The sequence below is a fragment of the Leguminivora glycinivorella genome, chromosome 21 (assembly GCF_023078275.1).
Source record: "Leguminivora glycinivorella isolate SPB_JAAS2020 chromosome 21, LegGlyc_1.1, whole genome shotgun sequence".
Classification (NCBI taxonomy): domain Eukaryota; kingdom Metazoa; phylum Arthropoda; class Insecta; order Lepidoptera; family Tortricidae; genus Leguminivora; species Leguminivora glycinivorella.
Genome location: NC_062991.1, coordinates 5,256,391 through 5,267,154, shown reverse-complemented (window position 1 = coordinate 5,267,154; position 10,764 = coordinate 5,256,391).

The following is a 10,764-nucleotide window of genomic DNA, read 5'->3' as shown; positions in this document are numbered from 1 at the left end:
GCCAGATCTGGTGTGATACCACCGAAAAACGATCAAAGTTGCGTGCTCGTGTGTTGGATTCAAAACTCATTTTTATTTATCGTGACAGCTAAATGTAAACGTCATAATTTCATCGAAGTTTCACGTTTAAAATACCGTTTGCACCGACGACAATGTTTTAAATCGCCGCCAACTTCGCGAAGACTGCGTGATAAAAACAAGCTTCATTTGTATGGCAGCTGCATGCTGGAACACCCTTCCGCCGCCCAATCGTAAACGTAACGTAAACTCGGCCAACCTGCAAATTCCCGCAGTAAAACCGCACTCAAATTTATACAAATCTAATCAGAATTAACGGAGTTCTTTTGTTTTTCTAATACGATGAAGAAGCTTGGATTTTTGTTTGATTAAAAATTTATAGAAAATTGTTTTAATTGAATAGGTACAATAATAAGTAATGGGGTAAATGTCAAAGGTTTTGACACTTTCTGTCAACACACAGTCTCTAGTTTTGTGGGATAGGGCTTGGTTTACCTTATATATGGGTGGCATTATAAGGGTGCATTCGTTCTCCCCGCCTAGACGTCCGAAGATAGAAAGGAGAAGGATTTTTTAAATGAAATAAAAGAAGGTATTTTAAGGGATTTTTCATTGCCTCAAATATAACATCTTATGCGGTTAGTACCTATTCCGTTTGTCCGCACAAAACGATTTGCCTCATCTTTTGTGATGCGGACTGCAAAGGAATGGGATACGTTCCCACCATCTGTGTTCCCAGTAAAATACGACCTCGGTCTCTTTAAAGCAAGAGTGAATATGCTATCATTGAATCGGCGAGCTCCATCTTAGACTCTGTCTTCACTTTCCATCAGGGTCGACCGCTGAAAAAAAAAGTGGCGTAAACATACTACTCCTAGTATTCTGGGATTTAGGCATGGATGGTTTACATTCATTTGATTCTCAATGTTTGTATGAAAAACTGAGTACTTAGACTTTTTTCTTATTTTAATCAAATAATCCTCGTAAATTTTTTTCAAACTTCAGTCATCGACAATTTTATATTTCTTGCTTTACGAAGGCTGACAAAATACCTGAAACAATTTTATTTGTATAGACATACGAATAACATCGCGTTACAAGCGTATTTTACAGCGTTTGTTACAAATAAATCCCAGTGATTGTATACTTTTTTGTTAAAACTACCAAAAACGAAAGAAGCAAGGAAAACCATCGCACACTCCTAGTGGCAACCCTAACAGCCAACACTAAAGATCTTTACGACTGCACGTGGCCCTAAAAGCCCGATTTAGGGGTGACAAAACCATTTATTATTTAATCAGTTGTAAACCCTGACGAAACGGAATCGCAAGGGAGTTTTTTGTTCTGCTGAACGATTATTATTTACGATTATTTGTTTTTACGCTTAATTTTGTGGAGTCCCCTATTATTGCTTATATTTTTATGGCCTTTCGTCACAGTTATAATTATGTTTTTGTTATATATGCATGAAGTAATGAAATCGTAAGTTTATTAACTAAAAATATAAACAGTGTTTTTCAATCGAATTATAATGTTGCCGTGTACGACGTCCTAAATTGCCAAGATTTTTTTTTAAATCGTCACTAAATTTATTGCTGAATCTACGGGTAAGTACGGGTACTTTTGCTTAAAACTGATATTGTATACCTAAAATGCTTTTGATCTGCATTTCCGCGAACAGCTAAGAACAGGCAACGATTTTAATGGCTCCGCTACTGTAGGGGTTGAATGTAACATACACGTCACAATAGGCGAGACGACTAAAAAAACTAATTAGTTCGTCAGTTAAATTGTCAAAAAATTTGAGACACGTATTTTGTCTTTTTTCTCGTAATCGAAAAATGACGACGGTATATACAGTGCGTTGAAGTTTCGCGTGACGTCACGCCTAGGTACAATTTTTACATACAAGTAACGTCACAAGCCCCACACCGGAACTTTGATGCTCTATATCTTTGTATTTTTTCATTAATTAGAAAAAGCGAAAAATATGTGTTCAGTGTTTTTGGACGATCTAACTTACGGACTAAACAGAATGCCATTTCTTTTATGTAGTCGTTATCCCTATTTTGTCGAATTTGAACTTATGTAAGCCCGACTATCAAAACTAGAAATGTACGTAACATACTTACATCTTGTTCCTTTTTAAATGAGTTCATAACTTCACACAGATTGTCCTCTCCATTCGGTACACAAGTCGATATGTATGAGCAATATGTCCGCAAAATAAATGAAGAACATATAAAATGTAAAGTACAGTAGTGCGGGGAATTTCAAATATCCTGCGATTCCGACAGATGTGACTGGTTTAACATTCGATCCCTGCATTTCTTGGTCTTTATTTTAGAATTGTGACGTTCGTAGTTTGAATAAAAATACGTCGGTAAAAAGTGTACAGAATACAGTTCCAATGTTCGACAGTGAATGGCATCCTGATTATTACGATTGTTGGTATGAATGATATGTTATGGTAAGCATGTTTTATGAATTTTATGATGATGGCATGGATAAATGAATCAGAATCTAAGAAGATAGCGAAGCCAATCGAAGCGAAGTAAGTCTAACGGGTTTGAATTGAATATACATATGTATTAAGTTTATTAGAAACCAACATATAATGTTATAATATGAAAACAGGGGAATGGGAAACAATATAGGCTATTAAAAAAAAAAAAAAAGAAACCCTGGTATATTGTAGAGGCGGAGTAGGGGTCCAGAATATATTAAAATTTATATTGTCTAAATGCATATTCAGAGCCTAGAATATGCATTTCGAAGAATTGCGGTTTCGAACTACGTCCGATCTGAATCCGTGGATATAAGATCCGATCGTAGAAATATTTGTATGGTTGTTTACGCACTAAATCCGAAGAATGAAGGGAAGAAATCGGATGACGGAGATGTAGTGCGTAAAGTAGCATACAAATAGTTCTCCGGCTATGACGGATCATAGTTTCACTGATGATTCGGACTGGTCCCACCGCGAGCTAATAAACTATGAGCTATCGGCTATAAAACGAACAAAAGATAATCACTCCCGTGTAAATAAAACAGACACGGCCATGTTTATCGTGTGCCGTGTCTCTTTTGTTTGCACGGGAGTGCTTATCTTTTGTTCGTTTTTGCTCATAAATAGCTTACTAGCTCGCGGTGGGACCAGTGCCTTAGGTAGATATGTTATTCTAGGCGACGATCTTGACAAGACTCATTGACAAATTTGAACGCCCCAAAAGATTCTTGAGAGCTAGTCTAGACTGTCGCCTTGGCCTAAATATCCCGTTTAAACTTTAAAGACTAGACTACGTCTTGTTTCATCTCGTGTATTACACTTTGTTGGTTCATTAATGATTGAAAGGTAGGCTCTACCTTCTTTGAAATTCAAAGAATCTACTTCAGATTTTGAAAGTTCTGCTAAGAAAATATTTTTGGCAATTCAACACCTTAGACTAGGTGCTACCTACTTTGAATTTCGAGGAATATCTACTAAGACTAAGACTTAGAGAAATACTCATACTCATACTGGAGTACATTGGAGTATTTTGCTTTTGTTGATAGGTGAAATTGACTTTAAGTGATTATTTTGAATTAAAGAAGAAATGGAAAACTTCACGTCTCTGCCAGGAATCTAGCCTGTGACCTTTTGGCACACCAATACAGTTGCTTTCCTCAACTGAGCCACGGAGGCCTAACAGATGCGGGCGATTTTTTTTTATATATTATAAATGTGCTTACTCTTGGTCACAGACTATAGCCCTTTGGCTATAGTCTGTGACAAAGACATGGCCTACTATGGAGTGAGCTCGTACAGAAGATGCCTGTTCACCATTGATTTTTCCATGCCTTCCCTTCAAGGCTTAAATGGTGGATTGGTGGCTTAAATCTATATTATCTGATATTCCCGGTAAGGGCATTTATTTCTGTGACGAGCACAGATATTTGTTCCTATTCCGACGAGCAGAGTCATTGATGTTTTCTATTTACATGTATCGTTGTCTTAGTACCCGCAACACAAGACTTAACGTGGGACTCAATCAATCCGTGTAAGAATATCCTATACATATTTATTTATTTATTCCAGCAGAAGATGATGGAGCATCCTTATAAAGGTCCTTCTTCTAACTGCAAGCCACAAATACCTATTGTTTATAAGGATATATACCATATAAGAATTCTTCACATCTTGATACCCAACAATAACCTTCAAATTAAACCATTATCCTGCGACCTCTAATGTCTAAATCCAAATATAAAAACCGGCCAAGAGCGTGTCGGGCCACGCTCAGCGTAGGGTTTCGTAGTTTTCCGTATATTTCTCAAAAACTGCTCACACGTTGGGGTTGGAATGAAAAAAAATATCAGCCTTCACTTTACATGTAGGGGGGGTACCCTAATAAAACATTTTTTTCCATTTTTTATTTTTGCACTTTGTTGGCGTAATTGATATACATATTGGTACCAAATTTCAGCTTTCTAGTGCTAACGGATACTGAGATTATCCGCGGACGGACAGACGGACGGACGGACGGACGGACGGACAGACAGACATGGCGAAACTATAAGGGTTCCTAGTTGACTACGGAACCCTAAAAAAGAACAAAAAGCTACTGTGTGGTAATGGCATCATCAGGCTTGCGTTCACATTATTAGTTCTATCTGAATCAAAGGCATACATTAGGGGGGATGGTGGTATGCAATATCAGTGAGGAACCAACATTTTTTTCTTCATATCTATAATTATCTACAACTGGTAAACACTTGAATAATTTTACTAATCACTTCATGTTTTTAACTTTTTTATTCCAACGTAAATATAAAAACTAGTTGTGAAACTTCAGACTGGGGTAGAACGAGGCATAGGCGATGGCTTAAGATATAAAGGCGTGAAAGATCTTGTTGAGGCCCTATGCACCTTTGAGGTGCCATAGGCCATAGGACTAACAACAACGACAAAATATTAACACTCAGTAGCTCGCTGTTTTATTTCGTATCCGGGATGTAAATTAAACTAAGCTATACCTTTGCAATCAGCATCAGATTTAGCGTTTAGAAATAACGCGTTTAAGTAGCGTTTTCGTAAGGAGAATCGTTCTACAGCTACACATACAGATATATCGCCTAGTTATCAAACGATTATAGTTACTTTAATCGCCACCCCAGCGCTTTTGATCGATCATGGTATTCATGGTTAAATAATGAAATCTTTCGCTGAGATATCAATCTACATGAGCAGTTAAACAACGCGTATTCTGATCCTCTTCTTCCTGACTGCATAACACCGTCCAAATAATAGTTTTGCATTTTTCACGGTAGCCGCGTAATTTGGACGCACACAAGCACGGATGTCATTAGCACACCTCTGTTTTATTTCTCACACTGTTTCTTACAACGAAATGACTTATTTAAATATGTATTATGAGGCGCTTACGTCCTTTTTAGTATGAATGAGGTGTGTTGATGAGACGGAACGTTATTTTGTTTAATTTTGCGAGAATTAAGGCGTAATTAGAGTTAATACATTATTTGTGGATCTTCGTAGGTTTTTTTAAAGCTCTACTTCTATAAATAATGGTATGGTATGTGTGTATGGTTTTATAGATGTATATCGTAATCCATAATTCCATATTTTAATATTATAAATGGGAAGGTATTTGTGTCTGTCAGTCTTTCACGGCAAAACGGAGCGACGATTTGACGTGATTTTTAAGCGGAGATTGTGGAAAGGATAGAGAGTGACATAGGGTACTTACACTTTCCTAAAATGGAGGGGGGGGGGGAGGAGTTTGTATGGAGCACTCCGCAATTTTCGAAATTGACGCGAGCGAAGCTGCGAGCACGATCTATTAATTACTAGCTTTTGCCCGCGGCTTCGCTCGCGTTAGAAAGTAGCGTATGTCACTCTTCATCCCTTCAATTATCTCCACCGAAAAAAACACGTCAATCCGTCGCTCCGTTTTGCCGTACAAACAAACACACACTTTAAATAAAACTATGGAAACGGATTAAATCGCGAATACTTAATGAATTTTAAATTAATTCCGACATTTCGAACTCTTTACAGCGTTCGTGGTCAATGGGTGTGTAAAAAGTTCGAAACGTCGGGATGAATTTTAAATTCATTATACGCGATTTAATCCGTTTCCATAGTTTTATTTCATGAGTAACTATCGCGGTAACCGAGGACAATATTAAACACACACTTTTTACACACACAATTTATAATATTAGTATGGATACACGTATATAATATATATACTCTAGTTATATATGATACGGAATGTCAAGTTAATGCACTAAAGCACCAAGACTTCAGTTACGACTTTCGACTTGAAATTCTTGAAACTGCGATATTCTGACGAAACTCGTAACATTTGATAATGTATACTTGAAGATGGGAAGTCATAAAACTCAATGGGACGTGTTTAACTATGTACAGTTCATAGTTTAGTCTAGAGATGGGCCGAATATTCGGTATATTCGGCGAGGTTTTCAATGTTCGTATTCGGCCGAATAATTCGGTTGCATTACCGAATAAACAAAGTAAATAACTAATAAAGATCTTACGTATTCCATTGGACAATGAGCTCGTATTTTAGTAGCTTTCTAAGGAACTACTAAAAAGAGATAATTACCTATGCGTCAAAACATAAATACACAATTGTTTTGTAAAAAAGTTAAAAAACCGTAGTTGAGAAGAGTTCAAAGTTGTTTTAACTAAGTTTTAGTTATCCACTAAAGAACTATTCTTAAATCAAATTTTCCAAATCATTGAAACGATTTCCATGAATTTTTAAGCATAGTTGAATACAACTAGGGAACAAATCAAATTATTTTATTGAATATTTTTCGATTTGTTCTTTTTAGGGTTCCGTAGTCAACTAGGAACCCTTATAGTTTCGCCATGTCTGTCTGTCCGTCCGTCCGTCCGTCCGCGGATAATCTCAGAAACCGTTAGCACTAGAAGGCTGAAATTTGGTACCAATATTATATATCAATGACGCCAACAAAGTGCAAAAATAAAAAATGGAAAAAAAATGTTTTATTAGGGTACCCCCCCTACATGTAAAGTGGGGGCTGAATTTTTTTTTCATTCCAACCCCAACGTGTGATATATTGTTGGATAGGTATTTAAAAATGAATAAGGGTTTACTAAGATAGTTTTTTGATAATATTAATATTTTCGGAAATAATCGCTCCTAAAGGAAAAAAAAGTGCGTCCCCCCCCTCTAACTTTTGAACCATAAGTTTAAAAAATATGAAAAAAATCACAAAAGTAGAACTATATAAAGACTTTCTAGGAAAATTGTTTTGAACTTGATAGGTTCAGTAGTTTTTGAGAAAAATACGGAAAACTACGGAACCCTACACTAAGCGTGGCCCGACACGCTCTTGGCCGGTTTTTTCAAGTAGTCACACTACTATATATAAATTATAAATTTAAATAGATATCATACACGAAAGAAAAAACGACAGGGCCCACTGGTGGCCCCGGTCGAACCCGGGTCTTCAGCTTACGCGGCGGCGGCGGGGTTAGCCGCGTAAGCTGAAGACCCGGGTTCGATTCCAGGCTCGGCCACCAGTGGGCCCTGTCGTTTTTTCTTTCGTGTATGATATCTATTTAAATTCATAGTTGAATAGTTAAATGTTAACCCGTTCACGCCCGAGGATGGTTGCGGTTACGCTGGTTACGCATAGTTTATTGAGCGGTTACCGCGCGGTTACTGTATTCAACAATTCCGTGCTCTTCTGTACTTTGGGATATTTGCGTTCAGGAACTTATTTTGGAAGACTAGACATGGAAATTTATAAGAACTTATTTTGGAAAACTATTATAATTACATGTTTTAGAGTTTCTAGGCTTATTTTAGGGTCTCCTGAAACATATCGACACGGAATCGGCTTTTACCGACCTAAAATACCCAAAACCCTAGACAAAAGGGCGTCAGAATCTTATATTTGATTACTCACAGAGGTCTAACACTTACCTTCCAATGTTATTTAAGGAAACCAACACACGAAAATTCTGATAAAATACATTTATTTACATGAAATAGACATAATAAAACTTAACAGCCAGCATAAATAAAATAGGCTCTTGAGACATTGTGACAGGGCGATGCATGCTGGCGACTGCTTAGGTATGACCTAAAATAATATACATACCTATGTGGGCTACTTAGAACGTCTTTAGTTTAGTAGGTTTTAAGTAGAAAATTAACAGATATTTTACAACACTGTGTCGTTAAAAAAACGTAAAAAGCTAACTTTTAAGGTATTTTTGCCAAAACCACCTCAACGATGACGTATTAAACCGATTTTATCTAAATTATCTATAAAAACTAACAGCTAGTAACAACCAGAGTAATAAAAGCCCATATCCGAAATGAACAATCAAAAATTTGGAGAAATGATTTGAAAAAATTGTAATCTAACAGAGCATTAGCATCCACGCAGACGATAGGTTCCGCCTACGCTTGATGTGTTTGACGTGGTCTAAGCGATAAGCGGAAAGCGTATCCATACTAATATTATAAATGGGAAAGCGTATGTGTCTGTTTGTTTGTTCGTCTTTCACGGCAAAACGGAGCGTCGAATCGACGTGATTTCTTAGGTGGAGATAATTGAAGGGATGGAGAGTGACGTAGGCTACTTTTGTCTCTTTCTAACGCGAGCGAAGACGCGGGCAAAAGCTAGTATTTCTATAGTTTGAAGTCATATGGCGGTCTCCACATGTCCACGCCCGTGGTGAGATACGGTCGGTTCCACCTACGCTTGATGTGTTTGACGCGGTGTAAGCGGAAAGCGTGTATTTGTATAGTTAGGAATTGTATGGCGGTCTCTACAACAAAAAAAATGTAACCAGGGAGACATCAATTCCGCCTACGTTATGTGTTTCACGCGAAAAGCGTATATTTTATATATAGTACTGTGTTTGTCTGAGCCTCTGAGGCGCATGAACGGGTCTGTTGCGCGCGACGCTTTGTATCCTCTTGCGGCTCTTGTTTCATATGACTACACACAGGTCTCGGATTATCAAACCTATCTACTATTCATAAATGACAAGCTTTTTTTTTTAAGAATTCATAGAAATAAAGTGAAGGAAAAAACCTCTTGCTAGCCTTAACCTTAGCCACCAAGACAAGTAGTAAGTTCTGCTTGATATAAAATTCATTGAAAATGAACAATCTCCGTCCGCTCTCAACTTGGACTACACCCTGATCACTGTACCATAAAATATGGTCGAAAACTTCACCCGAATATAATTACAACCGGGACATGTACACCCATTATATATAGATTAAGATCTGTTCCTTAGATAACGCAGTGCTTGTACCGTTATCAGTATATTGATAAACGCATCGAAATTTATGTTTTTACTAGCTTTTACCCGCGGCTTCGCCCGCGTAATAAAAGTATTCATTAAGATTTTCATTTGGATCCGTAGGGACCGTAGGTTTCCCTGTAGGTATTATTATCTGCGATTATTTCGATTGCACATAATACTTTTGCTTGCAATGATTGTAGAAATATTACACATCGACCACAGCGTAGGTAATTCTATATACGCTGGGGAAACCTTTATAAACATCCCACATAGCCCGTATTTCGACATTATGATCGGTGGGTAAAAAGTACTTTTTTCAATTATCCCTTACAATTTTTTACATTTTGCTTATACTTATCGCAAACGTAATCTTCAAGCAAGCAAACAACGATCGTCTTAGAGCACATTGATTGTAAGAGACCGCCGACCGATTATCCGTATCCCGCTAACGATACCCATATTATCCGTATCCGTATCCGTATCCGTATCGCTATCGCTATCGCTATCGCTATCGCTATCGCTATCGCTATCGCTATCGCTATCGCTATCCCTATCGCTATCCCTATCGCTATCCCTATCGCTATTCCTATCGCTTTCCCTATCGCTATCCCTATCGCTATCCCTATCCCTATCCCTATCCCCTATCAAGATGTTTAATGATATAACACTTTAAGTTCTCGCGCTTTGTACACATATTTAAAGTCACATACAGGTCGAACGCGATTAATTAACATTATTTTTACCTTTTTTCCCAACGTTTCGGCCAGGTTGCACTGGCCGTGGTCGCGGAAGACTGACGTCCCAGCAAAATGTCACCGGAGATGTAAACAACACAAAACTACCCGATATTAATTTATATAAATGTTCGGGGTAGACAAATAAATATAATCTACCCGCTTTTAATTAATGTTTATTTCCCACCATGTTTATTTTAAAGGTAAAAATAATGTTAATTAATCGCGTTCGACCTGTATGTGACTTTAAATATATGTTTAATTATTTCTTATCAAGTGCTAAAATATAAAGTTTCATGGTTTTATCATTTAAAATTAAGAAATCCCATACAAACTTTCAACCTCTTTTTCAACCCCTTCATCCCTTTTTTTCGAAATAAAAAGTAGCCTATGTTCTGTCTCAGGGTCTAAAGATTGTCTGTTCCAAATTTCATCAAAATCGGTTGCGTGGTTTAAGCGGGAAAGCGTAACAGACAGACAGACAGACAGACAGACAGACAGACAGACAGGCAGACAGACAGACAGACAGAGTTACTTTCGCATTTATAATATTAGTATGGATTGGAGACACCTACGAGTATATATTTTACCTGATTAGAAACAACCATATGAAACACTTTAAATTGTCGTGTTTTGTACACATATTTCAAGTAACATAATAAATATTTTACCTAAGTTTATGACATTTTA